This window comes from Bos grunniens, chromosome 18 (genome assembly GCF_055505025.1).
Source record: "Bos grunniens cultivar Pamir isolate PY7600 chromosome 18, Bosgru_T2T1.0, whole genome shotgun sequence".
In the NCBI taxonomy this organism is placed as follows: domain Eukaryota; kingdom Metazoa; phylum Chordata; class Mammalia; order Artiodactyla; family Bovidae; genus Bos; species Bos grunniens.
The window spans coordinates 5,738,575-5,763,462 of record NC_141182.1 but is presented as its reverse complement, the minus strand read 5'-3'; the positions used below and the strand labels follow the sequence as shown (position 1 = coordinate 5,763,462).

The 24,888-nt window shown below is 46.7% G+C and overlaps 1 protein-coding gene across 19 annotated transcripts in view; it reads right to left on the bottom strand.

The window, feature by feature from the left end:
- WWOX (WW domain containing oxidoreductase) overlaps positions 1–24,888 on the bottom strand; it is a 907,382-nt gene that overhangs the window by 548,103 nt on the left and 334,391 nt on the right. For 6 of the 19 annotated variants that reach the window (XR_015145284.1, XR_015145283.1, XM_086350021.1 and 3 more), the window contains one exon: positions 13,410–24,888. This exon is cut by the window's right edge. The exons of the other annotated variants lie outside the window; for them this stretch is intronic. The gene's annotated coding sequence lies outside the window, so the exon portion shown is untranslated. Of the gene's footprint in view, positions 1–13,409 lie in introns of those variants that run through there. 19 annotated transcript variants of the gene reach the window in all.

The following is a 24,888-nucleotide window of genomic DNA, read 5'->3' as shown; positions in this document are numbered from 1 at the left end:
AGGGCACGCACGTGCTAACAGTTCCTTCAGGAGCAGGGCGCGGGGCTGTGCTCTGCACACGGGCACAAGGAGGAGGTTCATGCTCACGTGCGGGGACTGGCTGCCGGTATGGGCCCACACAGGGCCCCACGCAGAGTCTGCTGGCTGCGTGCCCCAAGCCAGTGCCCCCACCTCAGCCCTGCTCATGGTGTTCGTGCATCCCTGAGCAGGGCCCTGGACTGTCCCTAAGACCAAACAGCCCTCCTGGCTCTTGCAAATGGCACCCCGGGCCTGAAAACAGCCCGTGGAAAGCAAGTCACCACCTATCAAACCACGCTCTCCAGCCCTGGGGAGCTGAGACCCAGCCTTCTCGGGACACACTGACGATGCTCTGGTGCTTGCTTAGCAAGAGAATCCTTAAATGAAAATGAAAGCTGGATCCCTGTTTAGGTCACCACCTTAATCTAGAAGTCATCTCATTCTTAATAACCTCATTTGAACCCAGTGTGTATCGCAGTGAGTTAGAAAACGCCTTTGATCCACACTGTTCTGTGTTCATATTACAATTCTGCCACTAACACCTCTGAGACCCTGGCAGTCACTTTATTCAGCCAAGGTTTCCTCATCTGTTAATGAGGAGCCATTCATAAGTTGGAGACGACATTTCCTTAATAAGGCTATGGAGAGGATTAAATCAGAAGAGAGGCAACTTGTTCACCACCGTGTTGTCAATAACTCATAAATGGTGATTACATTATTATTGAGTCAATTTTGTTATTAATAATTGATTAATAAACATTAGCACTTACTGAAAGGTGTCTACTGTTTAACAATTAAAATCAGAGAGAATACCAGTACCAGTTTTCTGTTTCCTTACCAAAATATCTGCTCTCAGAGCTCAATTTTTTATTCACTGCAAAGAGCATGTCCCAGATCTCACTCAAAATATGCAAATCAATTAATTCACTTTTTTTTTTTTTTCCTGAAAGCTGGAAAGATGGATTTCTGATCCCAAGCCTCTGTTTACTGCAGTAACCTCCAAGTTCTACTACTGGAGGTTTAAATAAGTTGAGATGGAGATTACCTTTCATCACAGTCTTCTAATAATGATCTCTTCTTTGACAAGAAATTTATGGCAGGCTGCTAAAATGCTAGTTTATTGATAATGAAAGTATCAACTGTCCTTGATACAAATAAACAGGGGTTTTTGATTCATAAGCAGGGAGACAGGGCACGGGCTGCGCCCTGGGGGCTACGCAATTTACAGGCATTCAATTCTCATCAATGCACTGTCAGTACATCCAGGGCACCTGACAGCTTCCTGTTTGCAGGATGGATGTTCCCTCCACAACCCAGGGAGCACAGAAGGAGACGTCTGGCCTCGCAGGCTTAAAGCCTCCATCACCACTGAGGATTTCATAATGGGAACTGCCCCTGGGTCCAGATTTGTCTATTCCAGGTCATTCAGGATTGGGTACATTCAATACAGTTCTCAGGACAAAACAAGGCAAACACTGCAAAGTTCGGAAGTCAAGGTCCAGACCTCTGCTGAAGGTGCTGGATTCAAGTTCCAAAGACCAGTCCATGACCTTAGAGTTGATGGTAAAAAGGAGGATCATTCTCACATGGAGGGGACTGGGTACCAATATGGAAACCATAGAGAACCCTGTGGCAGAGGCCACTGGCTGCCTGTTCAACAGCCATCATTCCTGCCTTCACCCTTGCTAACAAAACCTGAGATCCCTCGCAGGCCCAAAGAAAGAGTCTTGACTTGTGGTAGACAGCTGTGGTACTCTCATTTTTCTTGCAGAGACACAGGCAGATGTGTGCCACCTTTCTGGTCCATGTGTCACAAGGAAGGGTCTACTGCCAGGGGCATCTGGGAAGAGGTTCTTTACCCTTAGATGGTGTACAAGACGAGCACATCCCTATCTCTTTCTGCCTCCGGTCATGCTTGTCTGCAAGTGATTCCTGGGATTGGGCAATCATTTTGTGACCATGAGGCAAATCTGACGAAGAGGATAAACCAATGTATGGTGAAAGCAGAGAAGAAAGTCAGAGCTCACCCAGGGACTTGGAGATGAAGCCCTTGAATTAACCAAACCAGAAACTGCTTGGCCTTCAGACTCCTCCTCATGTGAGAGAATGTATTTTGTTGTGGTTGTTGTTGTTCAAACCACTTGTACCAGTTTCATATTGGCCAGTATCACGTATTGAGGGCCTAAAAAGGACCTACATCTCACATCCTCAACATTCAATGATGAACGAAATCAGGAGACTGCTCTAGAAAGCACTACTTCTAGAAAAACTGCAAAGATTAAACCCAGGTGCATAGCTGCTGCTGCTGCTGTCTCTTCAGTCGTGTCCGACTCTGTGCGACCCCATAGACAGCAGCCCACCAGGCTCCCCCGTCCCTGGGATTCTCCAGGCAGGAACACTGGAGTGGGTTGCCATTTCCTTCTCCAATGAGTGAAAGTGAAAAGTGAAAGTGAAGTCGCTCAGTCGTGTCTGACTCCTAGCGACCCCATGGACTGCAGCCCACCAGGCTCCTCCGTCCACGGGATTTTCCAGGCAAGAGTACTGGAGTGGGGTGCCATTGCCTTCTCTGGGTGTGTAGCTGGGACCCACCTAATTCAAATTTTTTCTATCCCCCGTTTAAAGAGGCTCCTTGGTAAGTGGCTTCAAGCAAAAGGCAAATCTGTAAAAAAAAAAACAGCCAATGAAACAAAAAGCTTTACTTTTTATTTTTCACATTATGAGAGCAACATGTGTGCGTGCATGCATGCTAAGCGAATTCAGTCATGTCTGATTCTGTGTGAACCCATGGACTGTAGCCCGCCAGGCTCCTGTGCTCATGGGATTCTTCAGGCAAGAATGCTAGAATGGGTTGCCATTTCCTCCTCCAGGAAACGTGTGCGTGTGCTTGTAACAGAAGGAGGTTTAGACAGTACATGCAATTCTGCTGACAGTTTTTTACACTTATATTGAAGTTCTCAAACAATATTATGTTCTCTTGAGTATTTTTAAAGGCCTTACAAACGCCTAAATTAATTTCATCTACTCACCCCCGCAACTCAGCCGACAGTGACTGTGTAACAGGGGGGTGCCTCACTCCTAGGAAACTCTCCACTGGGTGAAGTAAGTGAGAGTTCACAGGGGCCCACAGAAACTCACTGCTCCTGCAGGATTCAATAAGCAGAACCTGGAGAGGAGTCACCACATGCAGACGTGAACAAAGGTACTTTCCACGGTTAGCGAACGTCAGCATGAATGAACAAGTGGCAAAAGACGCTTTGTTGGTAAACCAAAAACAAAAGTCGTTCTTGTTCCTTCATCCCACATCAGTGGCTTTCACAGGTACCACTTACATCCATGACCAAGGACTAACGTACTTGCAATCACCAAATGTGTTTGAACGCCACACATTACACATCTGTGGGAGAACCATGGCTCAGGCAGTACAACCATAAAGTCAGGAGCAAAGCTCAGAGTCAAGGCTGTGCTGAAACAAGTAAATGATCACCGTTCACAATCGGCGTATAAAAGCACTTAGCTTTGTCATCCTTTTTCCACGGTTCCCTGCCAAAGGACAGGAGCCCTGTGCGTTATCACGCTTCTCCTTTTTTCAAACATACCGACATATATCAGTCTGTCACTTTCTCAGACAGACATTGACCACGGATCAGAAGTGACAGGACTTGTGTTGGTGGAAACAGAAACAGACTCTTCACACTACCTACTAGGCTGCTATGTGGCTTGGGGCTTGTGGGTATTTATATGTATATTTATTCAGTTCAGTCAGTTCAGTCGCTCAGTCATGTCGATTCTTTGCGACCCTAAGGACTGCAGCATGCCAGGCCTCCCTGTCCATCACCTACTCCCAGAGTTACTCAAACTCATGTCCACTGAGTCAGTGATGCCATCCAACCATCTCATCCTGTCATCCCCTTCTCCTCCTGCCTTCAATCTTTGCCAGCATCAGGGTCTTTTCCAGTGAGTCAGTTCTTCACATCAGGTGGCCAAAGTACTGGAGTTTCAGCTCAGCATCAGTCCCTCCAATGAATATTCAGGACTGATTTCCTTAAGGATGGACTGGTTGAATCTCCTTGCAGTGCAAGGGACTCTCAAGAGTCTTCTCCAACACCACAGCTCAAAAGCATCAAGTCTTTGGCAATCAGCTTTCTCTATAGTCCAACTCTCACATTCATACATGACTGCTGGAAAAACCATAGCTCTGACTAGACAGATCTTTGTTGGCAAAGTAATGCCTTTGCTTTTTAATATGCTGTCTAGGTTAGTTATAGCTTTTCTTCCAAGGAGCAAGGGTCTTTTAATTTCATGGCTGCAGTCACCATCTACAGTGATTTTGGAGCCCAAAAAATAAAGTCAGCCACTGTTTCCACTATTTCCCCATCTATTTGACATGAAGTGATGGGACCAGATGCCATGATCTTAGTTTTCTGAATGTTGAGCTTTAAGCCAACATCTTCATTATCCTCTTTCACTTTCTTCAACAGGCTCTTTAATTCTTCTTCACTTTCTGCCATAAGGGTGGTATCATCTGCATATCTGAGGCTATTGATATTTCTCCTGGCAATCTCGACTCCAGCTTGTGCTTCATCCAGCCCAGCATTTCTCATGATGTACTCTGCATATAAGTTAAATAAGCAAGGTGATACTATACAGCCTTGACGTACTCCTTTCCCGAACTGGAACCAGTCTGTTGTTCCATGTCCAGTTCTAACTGTTGCTTCCTGACCTGCATACAGATTTCTCAGGAGGCAGGACAGGTAGTCTAGTATTTCCATCTCTTTAAGAATTTTCCACAGTTTGTTGTGATTCACACAGTCAAAGGCTTTGGCATAGTCAATAAAGCAGATGTTTTTCTGGAGCTCTCTTGCTTTTTTGATGATCCAATGGATGTTGGCAATTTGGTCTCTGGTTCCTCTGGAGTCAGAAAGACTGTGAATTGGGAAATGCATGTATTTAAATCCAAGTGTGGTGTTATAAACTTAAACTGGAGCTGATCCTATCTATGATGACATAGCAGACTGCTCAACAGAGGTGCATTAATAGCAAGATAAAGACAACGAACGTGTTCCAGCAACAAGCATCAACGCTCTGGGGGTCATCGCCTGTGTTAGATTATCTGTTGCACCTCGCCCTGACATTAGCATTCGTAATTACCAGCAGCCTCTCTCTAGAGGGAAAACATGCTTTGGCGAAGTACAGAAGTTTGATTTCCCAGAGAGCCCCGGCAGGTACAGCGTGTACAGATATCATGCGTGCAAATATCTGTCTAGATGTGGAAGAGAGTTTAGAAATTTTTCAAAATGCATCTGTGTGCCTCCCTAAAATATAATGTCTTTGGACTTGAAGTCCTACTTCTGTCCACAAGAATTAACTAAATATTTGGCACTTATTCTGTGTCCACTTCTTATCAATGCAGAACTGCTTACCAGAAGAGAAACAGACCCTTTAAAATTCTACTGTAATTTCTCCCCCTAAACACTGTGCTAAGTTTTCTTTCTAGAATTACAATAGGTTCTGTGACAAGAGTGCCTGCCATATGCTGTGCAGAGAGGCAGAGGGCTGAGTATTTTTGTGACTCATTTCAATTAATCTTTGCAAAAATCCTTCAGGGGTTTGAGGCTCACCGAGGCTTCGACATTAGTCCTCGAGTCTGAGAGCTGCATGATTTTGCACTGAATTGTTAACCTGAAAGCCATGGTTCAAGTCAACACATATTCTGTGGGCACACACCATGTGGCACACACTGAGAACCAAGGGGAGAAATGAAACAATTCCAAAACAACACAGCTAAGGGGCTGCAAGACAGGCAGACACGAGATGCAAGGGGCGCAGCTCCTGCAAATGTTTTGCAACAGAAGATGGTGACTCCTGTCTCAAGGTGTGTCTACGGTCTCCAAACTGCTTCCTCATCAAGACTCCTTTACCTGTTCACCTCTCCCCAGCCCAGGCCCCCAGCACATGGCTTTGCTCGCTGTCCAGAGCGTCTAATTCAGCTAATGGAAGAAAATGCAACAGAAGAAAACAGAGAAAACAGGCTAAGTTCTCACATGCATCTCTCAGGGACTACTTAGGACAAAACGAACAGAAGTAAACAATCCTCCACGATCAGGTGACATATTTTATATGTTCCACCCTGTACTGGAGAAGGGAGCAGAAAGCAAAGCACTCCTAAATCAGGGTTTCAAAATCAGATGCTGGTATGAGAAAGAAGATTAACCCGGTCCCTTAACAATCAAATTTATAACTAGTAAAGGGTTATGAAAAATTCTATCTCTGTGTCGAGCACAGGCAAAGTACAAAGTCTTTGGAGGCAAGGGATGATAAACTACGGCTCGGGCAATAAGCTGGGAAGGGAATGGGCAGTTCAAGAGTTCAGCACATGTGTGCTGGGAAGGTGTTTAGTTAAAGAGAAGGGCCGGCTCCAGACAAAGGCACGGAAAGGTCATCCTGAGAGTCATTCCATCTTCATTATGATGGGGAGGAGCACGGGCCAGAGTGCACACGCCAGGCCTCCACGTGCCCCCTGCACAGAGGTTTCAGACTTGCGGGGACATTAAAATATGCAACAGAAGTTACCACACAGCGCCCGCAGCAGGGCCTGGACACCGCGGTCTGGGCAATGGACGCAGTCCCGGCCAGCCAACGCAAATGGGATTGGAATGTTCCCCCCGCAACCGGCACCCTGAATTTTTTTTTCAGGGTGAGTGATAGATTAATTAAAGATTACAATCTATCTTCTTCAGAAGGCCAGGGAATTGGACTTGCAATCAGTGACTTAATTTTCTTCCAGGTAACTGCCAAACTTCAGTGTGTTCACCCAAATAAAATAATTTCCCCCGACTGTGCAGCTTGAAATTTCTGTGCTCACTTAAGAGTTGCCCTGTGACTCAAGCCTCATCTTTCACTTTTCAGGAACTGGGGGAAAGGTGAATTTCATTTACTGATTATCAGCAGGCTCTGGAGAGATAGGCCCGGGCTGTTGTAATGGGAAAGCAGGCCCCGACTCATGCTTCGTACAACCTTCCTGAGGAGGCCACAGCCAGTGGATTTCCATGCTGGAGTGACGTCCCCAGGGGCAGAGGAATGTAACCTTCCCTCCTCCACCCCCTCCAAACCCACACAGGCCCACCTGCCCTGATTCAGCCTCTGCTCCAGTCAAAAGGACACCATGTCCATCCTTGCCTACCCCTGTCCCACATGAACTGTGGCAACGGGGGTCCTGATTCATTACCAAAGGCTGTAACAACAAAACACCATTACCTCCCTTTCCCTGCCAGTGCACGAGGAGGGTTTTAATAGGTGGGTTTGTTTCCAGTTACAAAGGATATGGTTTAGTCTCCTCCCACCTCCCCCTGTTGCCATAACCAATCAGAAGGCAAGACACAAGACAAAGAGCAACTCGCATAAGGGCATGAGGAAGACCAAAAGAGAAAGAGTTGGTTGAGTGGGCCCAGCAGAGACAGCGTCATTGTCTACACTCAGTGAGAAGACCGAGCGACTCGACTGCTTAGGAGCTGTGTGACAGGAAGGGTAGGATCTTACACCTTCACCCACCCGCCTGGAAAAAGCACACCATTTACCACTGGGGTGTTTGGGGATGGAAGACTAAGTAGGATGATGGAGACAAGGAAGGACGAGTAGACGGATGGGTGAATGGGTGGATGGAAGGAAGGAAGGTACGGACATTAATATTTAAAGACTTCGCTGCCAACCAGCATCAAGTGAGTGCTCAGTAAAAGGATTCTGCTGTCATTAGGATGAGAAATCTGATCAGACCACACAGACACGGAAATTAAGAGAAAAGATAATCCACACAAGCCAGAGGCAGCTCACCTGCTCCCCCTCCTCACTGTCCTCTTCTGCTCCCCCCGCCCCCATGACCTCCAGCATCAGAAGCCAGGCCTTGGCTGACTAAGCAGGCCCTGCCCTAACGCCTGCCTGGGGCTGCACCGCGTGGCCGGAACTGCACTGATTCCATGGTGAGAAGGGGAAGAGGAGGAAGACTTGACTAGCCCTGCCCTTGGCCACTGTCTGCACCAGCATGTGTAGGAGCAGCAGGAAGGTGCTGAAAGGGGAGAAGAATCAGAGCAGACCTTGAAGTGGGCATCGCACGGCTCAGTGGATGAAGCCGCATCCCAAGGTGACCTGGGCAGCCGGTTTCTCAAATGACAAGGGGTCACAACCTCCCAGATCAGCCCACAACACAGGCCCAGTGGGGGCAGTTTCTGTCTCACATGAAAAATCACCCTCCTTCTGCAAGGGTTCAGTCATCACGGACTCATCTGGCTGAGAACCTCAGACACTGAAATCGACTGTGACTGAAAACATTGAATTCCAAGAAAGACAAGACATTTACACTCAAAACTTAATTTGGTGGAAGAGGAAGTGAGGGGAACAGGGCCCAGTCATACGCAATGACACTTTCCAATGCACGTGTCCTCCATGGGGGGAAAACATCTAATTATGATGTTTTATGTCAGGCTGTGTGCCTGGTAAACTTATGGATAATAATCAGATCAGATCAGATCAGTCACTCAGTCGTGTCCGAGTCTTTGCGACCCCGTGAATCGCAGCACGCCAGGCCTCCCTGTCCCTCACCAACTCCCAGAGTTCACTCAGACTCACGTCCATCGAGTCAGTGATGCCATCCAGCCATCTCATCCTCTGTCGCCCCCTTCTCCTCCTGCCTATATCCAGCCGGCATTTAATAACTGCCTGGTGTATGCAAGGCACCATGGTGGGCACTCGAGAAACTCGACCTACGAACCCTGGGAGGGGTCTCACTGTCTCTGTGGACACCGGGTATATTGAGAGCTATCGTTTACGGAATGCTTGGTGTGTATCAGGTGCCAAGCCAGACAGAAGACTCTGCCCTCGGGATGCCCCAGCCATGCCCAGTCTCTCATCCCAGCTTTACCACGGAGGAAACCACGTCCTGTAAAGCCTGCACTCCTTGCTCAGGGTCACGCCTCGGGGAAGTTATTGAGACGGATTCCGTCTAACCCATGTCTGATTCTTTTCTTTCCTTGCCGTGGCTGCCCATGGAATTCCTGAAGGTACATTGTAACAATAACTATGTACTTAACCACTACTGAGGAGAAGAGGTCATTGGTTCTGACCAGTTGACCTATCTTCATAATTGTCTGAGGAAAATAGGACTCTTCTAATTTTGATACAGGAAGAGGCTCAGAGAGGTGAAGCCTTCTGCCCAAGTATGAACAGCCAGGACAGCTGGGATGTCCACACTCAGGTCAACTGCCTATATTTAACGGTCAGGAGGTGCCAGCCAAGGCAGGGCTTCTGTTCGAAACTCAAACATCAAGACCCAAACGCACGAAGCATCAGACACAGATGAAGTTGTGCATCTGAGGACCCCTAACGTCCCCTTTTCCTGCTGTTCCAAGCGGAGTGTGTGCGTCTACATCCCTGAGGTGGCAACACCTGGCACTCCTCTCCTGACTTCTCTTCAGAGAAAGAGAATCCTACCATTAGCTCCAGAACCATGCAAGTGAGTCGCTGGCGCTGCAGGAAGGAGATGGAGGAAGACAAAGCAGGGCTGACTGCTCGTATCATCTATCTCCCAGGCTCAGAAATCAGGGGCCCTGCAGACCTAATCCAGCCTTGGGCCCCATCACTGATCACTCAGGTTCTGACGCTAGCAGCAGAGTTAGCAGGAGATGCTATCTCCTTGAGCAGACCCCGTCCATCTGCAGCCTCTGCTCGTGGAACAAGATGCCCCACGAAATGCTGGCTTCCTGCAGGGAGGGTTAGGGAGAGAATGCGACACAAACTGTCTTGGCAATCTCTCCCTGCTGACGTGCACTTGGGGTTTGGGGTGGTGGCGGTCTATAGTCATGACATAAAAGACTCTCACAGAGCGTGCTCTCAAACTGTGTGGCTTTGAGCCTAGGGGGCGAGGGGCAGTGGGACTACGCACAGGGACCCCCCAGTTCACCTGGACTTCCTTCTGAGATCCCGGGGCGCCCTTCTTGCCTGTGCCACATCTCCTTCTATTCTTGGGTCAAAACACACCCAAAGGATCATTTTTGTTTTCTTTTGTTTTTTTCCCAGTAGCGAAAATTAGATGCTTCAGATATTCAAATCAAAACTGAGTCTCTAGGAAAATGACAATAATTCTCTCTCACCATGAGTATGTTGATAGTTTTCGGTTGGTGGTGTCAATTAGTGAGGATTTAAAAATGCAAGTGGGATTTACAGTAACAATGACAATAACAAAAATCCAGCTAGCATTTATTTGACACCACTACCATTTGTTCTGACTGGTTGACATAATCTTCATAATATTCTGAGGAAAACAGGGTTTCTCCGATTATGATAAAGGAAGAGGCTCAGAGAGGTGAAACCTTCTGCTCAAGTATGGCCAGCCAGTACAGCTGGGAGGCCCACACTCTAGGTCAGGAACAGGCAGACAGCTCTAAATCTCTGTTTAACTCAGAGATTCCAAGATTCTAACGTTCATTTTCCCAGTATAACCTGAATTTCACCACTGCCTTATACCCACCTTTCAAGGAACTCTTTCAGCATCCATCTTTTAATTTTAGCAAATATCTGTAGGGCTACTATTTTGCATCTGACCTTCTACTCATTACCAGGGATCAAGCTATTAACAAGACTGATGCCTGTCTGCCTTCAACGAGGCTCATGGAGAAGACAGACGTGTAGACACATACGACGAACGAGTGGTCTATGAGTGACGGGGATCTAGAAAGTTCCGAAGGAACACCCAGGAGTGACCTAGCTCAGTCCCACAACACGAGGAAAATCTTTCTGGAGGAATGACAATTCAGCTGAGACTCAAAAGGTGAGTCGGAGGTAGACCTATGGACAATGGGGATCCAAGGACTACATTCACGGAGTAGAAAAACCATAGGTGTTCCCTCCAGAAGAGCCTGGCTACCTCTCACCCTAGGAGTCTTTTAGACACTCAAGGGCCCCTTGGAAAATCGGTTAAAACAATGTATTGGCTGTGCCACTAGTTCATTTGGAATCTCAGATACTGGAGGTGCATGATGAAAAGTGACCCCTCTGTCTGGTCCCAAGTGGGAAGGGTGGAATGCTGCCTGCAGGGCCAGCTCCATGTCACTTACCAACCAACTCCCAGGCCACCTGGTCCACAGCTGCCTCCAGCAGCTCGGGGACTTGACCACACCAATCCCCAAACCACAGCGGCTGCCAGACAACAGGCGCTCCTTGCATCAGCCCCTCTCCCTTGCTGGTTTTCTATGTGTAGTCTGCACGCACTAAGTCGCTTCAGTCATGTCCAACTCTGTGTGACCCCATGGCCTGCAGCCCACCACGCTCTTCTGTCCATGGGATTCTGCAGGCAAGAACACTGGAGTGGGCTGCTGTGCCCTTTTCCAGTGGATATGCTGAGCCCAGGGATCGAAAGCTTGTCTCTCACGCCTGGCCTGCGTTGGCAGCGGGGAAGCCTCAAGGTACAGGCTATGAAACAGTAACGACTGGTTGCTGGTCCGAGCCATGCAGTCTGAGTATTCTGCTTCCTGGGGCTCTTGTCTCATCTGAAGATCAGTGTTAGAATATAAAGCGGGGGAGAGGGGAAGATGGATTCTCCTCGAGTAAAGTAAACGTCTGATCAATGCGAGAGTGCAGGGACCTAAGTTATAACCCCTGGCAAGAGCTGCCGGTGCAGAGAGAGGCTCTGTTGCCAAACATGGGCAGAAGCCATGAGCATTTGGCAACCCAATAAACGGCGGGACGATTAATAACCTCTTAAGAAAATTAAAGAGGCTAAGCCAGAATATGCACTTGTATCGATCACCCACCCATTTCCACAAGAAGGTGTCCAGACGGAGTGCTCCTGAACTCCCCAAGTTTTATTTCAGAAGCAGCTCCTCCCTAACTCAGCACGGCCACCTGGTGAGGTGTGAAAGAGGAGACAGCTCATCCCCAAGTCCAGAGATGCGGCTTCAAGAGATTTGAAGCAGGATCCTAACAAGCACCTTCACGCAGTTCTGATTTAAATCCAAGTTTAAAAGACAGCCAGGGTTCAAGGTCATTTTCTTTGAAGGGTGGGGTGAACAAATCGCCTGGTATTTTCTGCACTGGCAAGCATCCTTTTGTTTGGCATGTCATTAATGAGACTGCATCTGCAGGCATGTATTTTTAAGATGTTGACTGCATATACTCCTAAGTCATAGTACTGTGCCGGGCAAGCCACACTTCACAATGCTTTCTTAACCTTAAGAAGCCCTTTCCTCTCTAGATAGGGAATTCACAAAGAAAACTCCAACATCCCTTAACTAACAGAGGCCATCCCTGTTACTAGCTATCACAACTTCTGCAGGACTTTCCTAATGTGGGGACTGACTGGCTCACAGATCCATCTATTACTTTAGTCCTTCTTTGTTCCCTTGAGAAAAAGAACAAGACGTTTTGAAAACACAGAAATGCATAACAGTAAAACCAAGGGCCCCCGAAGACCTAGATCATGTTCTTCTAAATTCAGCTACTCAATATTCACGTGTATTCTGCTGGTCATTTTGTCCAAACAAACACCTGTACCTGGAAATCTAGGCCAAAATCCATGATTTGACTTTGATGGCAGAGTTAATAAGGGCAGTGAGGTTTAGACATCAAGAGCCTGAAAAAGTCACAGTAACTGGTGGGTTTCAACAATTTGTCTCTAATCATCCAACTTCAGACATTTGAGGAAAACTGAAAGACTTGGTAGCAAATTATAAAATATAACTTTTGGTGTAAGATACTAATATATTGGATTAGGTAGCAATGTTAATAACCACATTCTCAACGTGCAACTGCTTTAACCAAGCAGGTGGCATAATTTAGTCAGAGGAAGCAACCATCCAAACCTAAGGGAGGCCAGGAAAAGCGTTTCATACCCTTCCTTCTTACGCTAAGGAGAAACACAAAGGAGACATTCAGAAAAGCGTCCATCCTGGAGACCAGAGATTCTGTCTTGCTTTCTGCCGTCCTTCAAGATGTCCTTGGGATTTCTGAACATCAAAGTCTGCACAAGGGGTAGGAAGCCGAATGGAGACCTTTGCTTTGGTTTGTCTGATTCCTGTCTATCAACAACAGTGTGAGAAAATCCCCAGGAATTTTCTCTAATAAACATATGCAAAACTCCTAAGATATAAACAATTCCAAAGAACCACACCAAAATAAAACATAGAGTGTTAATGAAATGAAGACAACAGAAGAGATTAAGACTGAGCAAAGGTTTGAAAATCAACTATGTTATTTCTCTGAGCCTCCATTTCCTGCCCTGTGGAATAAGTATAACCTACCTTACAGAGATGAGAAGATGAAATGTCATAATATGCTATAAAATGTTTAGCACAGCAACCAAATATTATAAATGGTCTATAAATTAAAGATCATTATTGTCATCAATAGCTGGGCCAAATTGAAGTTTATAGGGTGAAGAATTTCAAATAGTCACATAGAAACATCCACAAATCTTCTCTTGAATTTCGATTTCTAAAGCCATGATTACATCACACGGTGGTTTTGCTTCCATACAAGCCTTGGGGCCAAAGACAGAGCCTTATTGAAGTATAATCTGTGCCTTTTATTATCCTAGGTATTTTATAGTAAACATTTTAAAGCACTCTGAGAAGGCTGCATCAGACTGCCAAGGGACAAAAAAAAAAAAAAAAATACATACCTAACCTATTGCCAAAAAATTCAATAGCTGAGCATACCTGTACAAAGCTATGTTATGATGCATTTGATGGGGAGAGGTCACTTAATATCAGCAATTTTTATTAAAATGTTTATGACAGAAAGCCATTCACTGAGCAACTGATTCTTCATTGGTCATGTGAGGAAGTAGGGGTCTAAGACTCCCTAGTTCCCCGGTGGTCTGCCTTTCACTGCTTCCTAAGACTAAACATGAAAAAACCAGCTACTGAAAAACAAATAGGCCATTCCACTCTCCTTAAACTCCTAACTAAAGTTCATTTTCACAAGCCAAATTTAAAAATCAATTAATAAATTACCACTGCCAAAGAATGTTAAAAAGCCCAGAGGCACCTAAGAAGAGCTTAGAAGCAACAACAAAGCATTAAGCCTGAGATAAATGGGCTTGCTAGGAGTTTACTGCAGTGTTGACTTAGGATCCCGGAGCAGAAATTCTCTTCCCTCTACTTACCAGTGCATTGTGTAATAGGAGCAGCATTAATTTTAACCTAATCATGAATCAATCATGAAATCCTGATGCTTGTTTTCCCTGGCAACAGAACACTGCAATTAGCAACCTTGAACAGGAGTGCTTTCTGGATGGGCAAGGTGAGGGCAACCTTCTGCAGTACATTCTTTCCTAACCCGCCAGAGCAAGGGAGGCTGAAATACCACTGCGGGAGTTAAAAACTCCCACCCCTCCAGTCATCCATCCTGTGACGTCGCCTTCAATCTTTCAGGACCGGTCAGAGTGGGGTTTCTCGATCTTGCTGCGACTGACATTTTGTCAAGGGGGCTTTCCTGTGCATTGGAGAATGTCTAGCAGTGTCCCTGGGCTCGATTCCTTAGACGCCAGTCCAGTACCATCTTCCCTCCCTCCGCTACCCCCTCCCCAAGATGTAAGGACCACTTCAGGTCAGCAAGGGGGTCTGAAGCCATGAGCACCCACTTGCCCGACCACGCCTGCTCCGCTCTCCCCGCACCCTCTCCTCCCACTCTTGGTTGAGCGGGGCCCTCCCTAGGGGTGCTCTGAGCTCCATCCCTCTGCCCTAGTGCAGACCCAGGAGCGTATGCTCACAACTAGGGCCTTGTGTGCCGGTGCAGAAATCCTATTACAGAAGCGCCTTCATCAAAATCACAGAAGCCAGACCACCTGCTGCATGCCGGAGGGAGATCTGATGATACATGCACTCTGGAAGGCAAAATGGAACGTCCCAACCAAATGATACATCGCATGCAGACGATTTTCATATCTCCAGTAAGAAGGGAAAGAGTTATACTTTTCTTCCCTCAGAGCTTTTTCTTAAAGCAGTGATCAGCTTCCTGAAACTTCTGGTAAGTCTCAAGCTGGGATGCCCTGTGTCAGAGTCCACCCAACTAGGGACAAGAAAGAGGAGCTGGAAGACGTGTTGTCTGCACACTTTGTGATGGGTTCCAGACAGTGAAGGGCCCAGCCCAGCACACCACAGCCCAAGCCCGTGGGTCCTAGGAGTAGAGAAGTATTTAAGATAGCAAACGAAGCAACTGACAGAGAAATCTCAAAAATATACAAGCAGTTCATGCAGCTCAATACCAGAAAAATAAATGACCCAATCAAAAAATGGGCCAAAGAACTAAACAGACATTTCTCCAAAGACACACAGATGGCTAACAAACACATGAATAGATGCTCAGCATCACTCATTATCAGAGAAATGCAAATCAAAACCACAATGAGGTACCATCTCATGCCCGTCAGAATGGCTGCTATCAAAAAATCTACAAACAATAAATGCTGGAGAGGGTGCGAAGAAAAAGGAACCCTCTTACACTGCTGGTGGGAATGCAAACTAGTACAGCCACTATGGAGAACAGTGTGGAGATTCCTTAAAAAAGTGGAAATAGAACTGCCATACGACCCAGCAAACCCACTGCTGGGCATACACATCAAGGAAACCAGAACTGAAAGAGACATATGTACCCCAGTGTTCATCACAGCACTGTTCATAGCTAGACATGGAAGCAACCTAGATGTCCATTGGTAGACAAATGGATAAGAAAGTTGTGGTACATACACAATGGGATATTACTCAGCTATTAAAAAGAACGCATTTGAATCAGTTCTAATGAGGTGGATGAAACTGGAGCCTATTATACAGAGTGAAATGTCAAAGAAAAACACCAATACAGTATATTAACACATATATATGGAATTTAGAAAGCTGGTAACGATGACCCTATACCTGAGGCAGCAGAAGAGACACAGATATAAAGAACAGGCTTTTGGACTCTGTGGGAGAAGGCGAGGGTGGGATGATTTGAGTGAATAGCACTGAAACATGTATATTACCATATGTGAAATAGATCCCCAGTCCAGGTTCGATGCATGAAACAGGGCACTCAAAGCCGGTGCTCTGGGACAACCCGGGGGATGGGAGGGGGAGGGAGAGGGGTTCGGGATGGGGGGACACATGTATGCCGTGGCTGATTCATGTCAATGCATGGCAAAAACCACAATATTGTAAAGTAATTAGCCTCCAATTAAAATAAATAATTTTAAAAATTAAAAAAAAAGAAAAGACAAGACAACATAGTGTGCACAGCGTCATCGTCTCTGTCCCCGGCAGGATGCAGTGGAGGCTGCCAAGCATTTTGCCACTCATATGTCTGGTCCCTGACTGCAAAACAAGAACTACAACAACTCTTTCTTTCTTCGCCATCCCGACACGCGCGATCTTAGTTCCCCGACCAGGGGTCAGACCTCTGCCCCCTGCACTGGAAGCTCAGAGTCTTAACCACTGGACCGCCAGGGAAGTCCCACAGGGACTGTTTCTCAAAGACTAGTATTTTCTATTTGGCTTGATAAGAAAACATGTGTGTTGTCAAAAGAAATGAAATAGTTCTTATATTTCAGTGTCCACTGATGTGTATTTACTATTATTTGATAAAATGCTGATAATTCATTAAAGGGCAAATGTGAACTCTCCAATCAATCACATTTTGTTAAGCTGGATTTTAATGGAGAGAGAGACTGAGAAGAAAGCGATGGGAAACAATTTTAAAAGACGACAAATAAGAGCAGTGCGTGTGGCCGCACCCCCGAGGGCCACTCCTGGTTCCCACGCCAGCTGTCTCCTGACAGTTTCCCTTAAAAAGCGACAGTAACCGTGCCTGAGCAATAAAAACGGGAACTTCATAAAGAGGAGGACGCACAGAACAGGGAGTCAGCCCCAGCACATCAAAGATCTCCAAGGTGAGGTCTGCAGGCGGAAAGACGGTCCGCGGTCTCGGATGCCAACTTGATACTGCACAAATTGGAACTGCTGCAGTTTAATGGAAATCCCCAAGTGATGCACGGGAAACATGGGCCTGAGTGAACCAGGCTGGAGTACAGTAGCAAATGCTAATAAAACACTCATGGAGAGAGAAGAAAAATCCACGGATATTTCTGAAAACGGTGGTATATTCTTATCTGCAATTGATTAGCCTAAAAGCCCTGCTCCTGGCTGGAGTCAGGGCTTCCCAGGACAGCCCAGCCTCCTGCAGGGAGAGCCCGGGCAGCAGTTTTCTGACGCCCGAGAGTCCTGGTCTCCTGAACTAGACACCCCGTGCCGGACACCAGGTATGAGGGGAAACGCCGTCCCACTGTGCAAGGAGGCCTCAGGGATGTGCCGGAAGCACCTGAACTCGCTGAAGGCCAGGCCCCACTATATTACAAACGATAGAAAGTCTTCTCACCCAAGATGAAGAAAAATAAGTACGGAAGAAGAATCCTCTCTCTTCCCATCAGACTGTCCGGTGGGAATTAAAATACCACCACCCGGATACGGAATGCAGACACTTAAAATGCATAAGGACAGATGAAACTTGCCACCAAGCCCGTGACCTCCAGCCCCCCAAACATTGATGATTTGGTAATGGCCAGAAGGTATTATTCCTGATGGCTATGGTACTTCCTCTCTTCCAGGGCGATTTGAATACAGTGGGGTGAGTGGAATTCTCAACCTTGCATCCAGTGTAACCCTGAATTTATACGTAATGCTGCATATTAAATACTGTAAGAATTCACATTTTAGCTCCAATTGCTTTATATACGTTACTTTCAACAAAGGCAGTAATTATTACTATTACAATGACTGCTGTCAATAAAATGAAGCAGGTAAGCCACCGCTCAAAGAAGGATTCAGCACTGGGTTCCTGCTCACACCGGTGGTGGATTTTAAGCCACCAGACACTCGTGTCACACACCTGACTTTATTATCCTGAGCTCTCCGCCTGTAACCTTGTCTGTTCTTTTCACCAAAGCCAGCAGGAACATCTCATCTGCTCAATTACTTATTAGTGTTGCTACAGAATACCATTTCCTCTTGCGGCTGATAAAATATTAATCAAAAACAGGAACTGAGCGATTTCCCAGTGTGGATGTCTTCTAATGGTAACACAGGGAGTCAGAGAGAGATCTGGAGGTCATGAAGCGGCTTCTGAGGAAGGCAGAGAGGAGTGACGTCGGAGCCAGAGGCGGAGGCTGCAGCGGAGCCCAGAACTCGGGTGCTTTCTCACCATTCACCACGGGAGAAAGCTTCCAGAGCGTGAGGATGGAGGTTGCTTGTGGGGAAAAGCCGAGTCTGAGAAACACTCAGAAAAGAAGGCTTTTTGTGTTTTCTTTAATATAGAACAAGCCTTCAGTGAACCAGAACGGTGTCCTGATTTCACTGGGTTTTTTCTAATTTTCAAATTCTAACCCTCATTTTCAACCACTTCCAGGTTTCAGGAATGTACTTCGTGCCTTGGTAAAGACAACAGCACTTGAGTGAGTGAAGAAGCTGAGATCAACTTCTGAATCTGAAAAAGTTCAGAAGAACTCTGCCCAGACGTTAAAAGAGGAGGCCTAACCAGCAGACACTGAGGTTGGGATTCGCCTTTTCACTCACTCTGGCCCCTCCCACATTCTCCTAACTCTGATACGCTCCTGGAATCTCCCCCATCACCACTTACTGGACCCCAGTTAAAAGTAATTACTAAAAGCAGAGGAGATGCACACGATGTCTGGAGGACTCTCCAAGATCCAATGGGATCAGGAATTACCTTACGGAAGGAAGCCATCCAACAGTTTAAATCAAGGAAAAGGTTCAACTGCTGAACGCTTAAACGTAACAACTCGATTCTCCTCCAAGACGAAGGAGGTGTTTCTGGAAGGATCTGAAGGCTCTCGCCCTTGCCCTAGAAGGTCAGTCCTCCATCCGGCTCTGCTTGCTCTGATGACCCCCGCCACCACAGACACTATTACTTACTCTGGGCTCTTCTGGTTCTTCCTGCTTGCTAACACCTTGGGTAAAATGCAAACTCAGGGCTCACCTGTCCGGTATCAACAAGCTCCTCCCCGAGCTTACAAATGCTGGGCCTCTAGGCAGTAGGTGACTGGCCCGTGTGACGTGGAGGAAGGCAGTCCACGTCACAGGACATCCACTACCGGCTCTGAGACCTGGGAGGTGAAACGCCCACTCTGCTCGTGGGAGGCCAACGCACGAATGCTTGATGCTTTCCCATACACCCGGTCCTTCATGACAAACCAGGACCCCGAGGCCCCAGCCTGGACTAAGCCTCAACGGCCCAGTCCACTGGACAGTCTGGACAAACACCGATCACTGTGCTTGACATCCAAGTCAACACACTAGCTATGTCTGTCCTACGAAACTCCAAGCAAAGATAAGCTAGCTGCTTCCAGACACTTGTGTGCAAAAATCTGTAGGCGTAACTGGCAGAGGTTCCACCTGCTTCCTCCCCGTTAGATACTGGAATCAAAAGTCTTCCAGACATTATAATCAATTAATACTGTGATACGCTGGTCAAATTACTCTTTTTTAATGTGTGGGTGCTTAATTACCATCCACTTTTACATCTAAAAAATTCACTCTCAGCTGAGTGTTTCTATCAGGGTTTTGGCTCTCGTCAGCACAGTCCATTAGATTGATAAAAATCCATTTAAAAAATTTAGAGTCTGGCCCAGCAATCCCACACCTGGGAATCTATCCCACTGAAATAAAAGCATCAGTCTGGACATAGGAACAAAGATGCTTATCCTATCATTATTTGTGGCCGGGCGGGAGTGTGTGGAGAAACCTTTGGAAACTGAATGGATGCCCTGCAACCCGTCTGAGGCAGGGAATGACTGTGTAAATCGTGGTACTTCCGCATTGTGGGGTATCACGCCACTGTGGGATGAGAAACGAAAGACACAGGCCAGTGTGCATGGTGTGATTCCGGAGTTTATCACACAGAACTATCAAAAAGAAAAAAAAATCCCCCCAAACCCTAGGTATGTATGTGTATCTGTATATATACCCACATGGAGGATTCATATAAATGTATATGAGCACAGAAAAAAATACAGAAGGAAACAGATTGTCAACCTGTTTAATCTTATATGGATGGGTTTGATGGGGAAGATGGGGTACAGGGAGAGAGAGAGGGTGGAACTAAGCCAAAATGTGATTTAAAATGTCCCCAAGGTGAGTATGATCAGAATGATGCATTTACTGATAAGAAGCAGCAGCAAAAGCAAGGAGCTGTATAGCCCTCACCATGTCTGAGGCTTTCCCTGGGCATTCTGATACATGAAACCTCTCATCGTTACAACCCAGTGAGGTCTGGGATATCGTGATCCCCATTTACACAGGTGAGACCAAGTGAGGCACAGCTAATAAACAGAGCCCAGCAGCCCTGCTTCAGACTACATCTGTATCTATAATCCGATCTAATGTATTGGATTAAACTGGGAAAAGGGCTAAGCAAGAATTAGACTCACCAACTTTGGTAAGTGCTGAGACATCCAGCACAGAAACGGGCATCAAAGGAGTTTTTGCCAGGTGCTCCTGAGAGCAGAAGCCAAGCCACCCCACGCTGTGGGGGAGAGAGCTACGAACCACAGCCCATGGACCAGGGTCAGCAGGCGGCTGCCCCCGGGCGGTGGCTGCAATGGCACTCTGTGCACAGTAGCCTGGGAGCCCTGCATTCCTCCACCCCCGCCTGGAAGCCACGCCCATGCAGGAAGCAGCCACCATCCTGGGGAGATGCAGACCTCTCTCCAGCGAGAATATGCTCCTCAGAATCGTCCCCTCTAAGCAGGTGGGGTACGCGTCTGCTCCCCTGGAAGTCCATGACCTCCATGCTGGGGGCCAGGGGGGACCGGTCGCAAGTGGCGGGCTGTTTCCCAGGGCCCAGCACTAGGCCTCCTGCACAACTGGCATTCAGTAAATACCTCTTCAATGAGTGAAATCAGGGTGCATGGCAAACACGTGGTCCTGATGCTAAAATGGTAAGTCCCCACTGTGTAAAACTTGGGGGAAAATGACTCCTAAGGGAACTGTGTGTGCTCTATATAGAGAGAACATTCATGCTAATAATAGAAACAGCCCCAGCAGCCCTGTCAGCTGCCACGGTTTCAGCCATAACTTAGGAGTCGCTTGCTAGAAGCGTTCCCGGTGACTGTGAATCTCATGAGCAGACTGGACAGCACAGAGCACCGCTGGTGCCCGTGCAGCGTGAGGGGGCTGGAGCTCAGTGTTTGCTCACCGAAACCAAACTCAGGACCAACCCTCTCTCCTCACACCACCTCTGTGCTCTGCACAACCACATGCTCACTCACAAAATAAAGACTAAATAATAAGTCAGTTCATTTCAAGTTGGCATTCAGAATAAGAAAGGAAAAAAAATTTTTTTTAAGGTCTGCACAACATAATTCTCAGTCCAGATTAAAGCAGACCCACAGCCACGCCAGGCAGCTCCATGACCTGACTGGTGATTTCACACCTGTCCCGTCACACAGAGCCTCCTCCGGCCACCCCGCCTCTCACTCCCAACAGATGAGGCTCCCACAGAGGACAGCAGAGGCGTGACAGATGTGTTACTGCGGAGGGAGGGGGAATACATCAGTTTCCACCCTTCTCGGACCGCAGCGTGACAGTTACAGAATTCAAGTCCATTTGTATCCCCTGCTGAATCCCCCATAATTCAGCAGACATTCATTACGATGCCATAATGATATCACACAGCCATAAATACATATGCTAAGAGTCGAACAAGACATTCATATTTAAACATAGCTGGAAATAATTTCAACTCTGGCGATTTTCTATTGCTCATTCTATTACTTTTCGGTGGATGTTTAAAATGTTGAAACCAAGAATGAGGGGGTGTGTGTGTGTGTGTGTGTGTGTGTGTGTGTGTGTGTCACAGCTTCTGGTTAAGCAAGGAAAGGAATTTGGGGATCAAGTTACATCTGATAAATATTTTGTTTGAGGAAAAGTTAAGTTAATAATAGATGAGAAGCTCCTTGATATGTCAGTTTCAGAAGAAATCATTCATGCTGCTACAAATGCAGGCCAAGATGTTAATATTCCAAGATAGCTGTTTCATATTTGAAGGACAGTTGCCCTGAATAAGAAACGTCATGTACTACTTTTTCATAAAACTTAAAAAAAAATACATATGGCAAACAAATAACATAGCTCAAATTTAGACCATTGCAAACTTGCCATTCCTAAAGAGCAGGAAAAATGATTTCACAGGAATCAGACTGGTGCCTCCAGAAAGGAACAGGTGACTCAGATAACACACCACCAGAGATGACAACCTTAATCTTGATCTCTATCTTAGACTCGTCAGCTGCAGACGGAATAACACAGTATGTCTTCAGCCTCGATGATGTTTCCATTAACAGCTCTCTTCCCTTCACATTCAGACACCTTGCTACAGCTTTTTGAATTATTTAAATGGAAGTAGCATTAGAAAACCCTCATGTTTAAATTATGCTAAATAAGTATTCTTTCAGCTGGACTTCTGCCCATGCCAAAAAAAAAAAAAAGATATATTCTGCGGGCATGTAGGAAGGGCTCAGAGGAATACGAGGAATCGGCACGTGTACAAAGCGGAGACAAACGTTTGGGGAATCAGAGTGTACAAACAAGCCACGTGTGCGGGGCACTCTACGCATCAGGACGTTCGAGAGCAAATTCGAGTTCGTCGAGTTCGTACGTTTACAGGCATGATGCCAATTTTCTAAAATGCTTCCACATGTCTGGAAAGCTCTGAACATTAGAATTTAAAGTGGATGGAAGTCTAATTGCGACAAACCATGGAACATGCATGCTATGGAGTATTATGCAGCTATTAGAAGAAAGAAGTTCGCTTTTCCGCCTCCTGAAGCTGGAGGGATGTCCCTGATCTCTGGCTGGGGCAGCGCTCCTGGGAGAGCAACCAGCAGACCCTCCGAGTGTGCCAGTGGTGTCCTCGGGGGGACGGAAGAGCTCCAGGCAGAGTAGGCTCCTGGCCTCCGTCAGCTGTGGTCACTGGGAGGTGGGCACGGCTGGGGGGCCCCAGAGGGAAACGGGGGATGTCCTGGAGGTTGTTTTGTGTTATTCGCCGGGGTGGTTTCGCTGACTGTGGTAAGCATGCACTACTGCTTAGCGTGTGGGAAAATTCTCTTCTTAAGTGAATAAAGGGGACGTTAGGAAGGAAAGAGAGGGAGAAAAATAAGAGACCAAAGTGGGGAGAAAGAGAGAGAGACCGACTGACTGACAGAACTAAGCCAAAAACTCCTGCTAGCCAAAGGCGGCCACTGTCAGGAACCTTTCTGCTTCGCCAGGATGCCATGCTTAGAGGGTTTTCTTCTTTTCTAATTTCATTTTCTTTCTAAAGCGAATGTGCTGATGTGTTTGGGAGAAAGCTCTCTGCCCTCTGCGAAGCCTCCTTTTCAGAAGAAACTTGCCATAGTGCTGAGCACGCCGTCTTGCTGGGCTTGGAGCCTGGCAGGTAGGAAGCAGGTACAGAGGGAGCTGCAGTGGGGAGGCTCAGAGAGACCACACTTGACCTGGCTGACGGAGGCCTGACACCTCCTGGGGCGCCGCCGGGCCTGGCCGGAGAGGGACACAGGGCTCGCAAGATCTCGGAGGTCTTCAGAGGGCCAGTCTGGAGAGGATGTGCCTGTCACCCACTCCTCCCAGGGGGTACCTCCAGGGCAATGAACGACTGCAAAGGGGCAAACAAATCACACACACACACACACAGACACGAAATTTAAAAGCTGGTGTTAGATCTCAGTGTTGCTTTCAAATGCAAATATAATTCCTCTTAACTCAAGAAGTGTCTACTGAGCCCCTACTACATGCCTAGCTTCAGGCTTATTAGGAAATTATAGACAGCATATTAAAAAGCAGGGACATTACTTTGTCAACAAAGGTTCGTCTAGTCGAGGCTACGGTTTTTCCAGTAGTCATGTATGAATGTGAGAGTTGGACTATAAAGAAAGCTGAGCGCCGAAGAATTGATGCTTTTGAACTGTGGTGTTGGAGAAGACTCTGGAGAGTCCCTTGGACTGCAAGGATATGCAACCAGTCCACCCTAAAGGAGATCAGTCCTGGGTGTTGATTGGAAGGACTGATGTTGAAGCTGACACTCCAATACTTTGGCCACCTGATGTGAAGAGCTGACTCTTTGGAAAAGACCCTGATTGGAAAGATTGAGGACAGGAGGAGAAGGGGACGACAGAGGATGAGATGTTTGGATGGCATCACCGACTCAATGGACATGGGTTTGGGTGAACTCTGGGAGTTGGTGATGGACAGGGAGGCCTGGTGGGCTGCGGTTCATGGGGTCGCAGAGTCAGACACGACTGAGCAACTGAACTGAACTGATAGTATCTTCAACTTTCCTATGCAATTTGAAGGCTTTTTTTTTTTTCCTGATGATAAAAGTGACAAATTCATTCCAGAAAATGATCAACTTTAGGAAAATATTTTTTGTGCTCAGTCACTCAGTCATGTCCAACTCTTTGCAATCCCCATGAACTTGTAGTCTGCCAGGCTTCCCTGTCCATGGGATTTTCCAGGCAAGAACAGTGGAGTGGGTTGCCATTCATCTTTAGGAAAATAGTTTGAAAAAAAAAAGCCTTCCATCTCCAAGTCACAGATGGTGACCGTCTTGTTATTTAATATAGTCGAAGCACCAGGACGGCGAGTGGCACTTATCGATAGCACATCAGTGTTTCTCGAGGAAAGGCAGGCAGGAAGCTAACTTATGGTCATATTATTTATGTCAATCCATTTTCCGTTTTTATATAACAAGGAAACCACTCTGTACATATGATTTTTTAAACTGCTCAGTCCACTTAATAATATACAATAAGCCTTTTGCCAAACAGAAAGTGCATACTTTAAA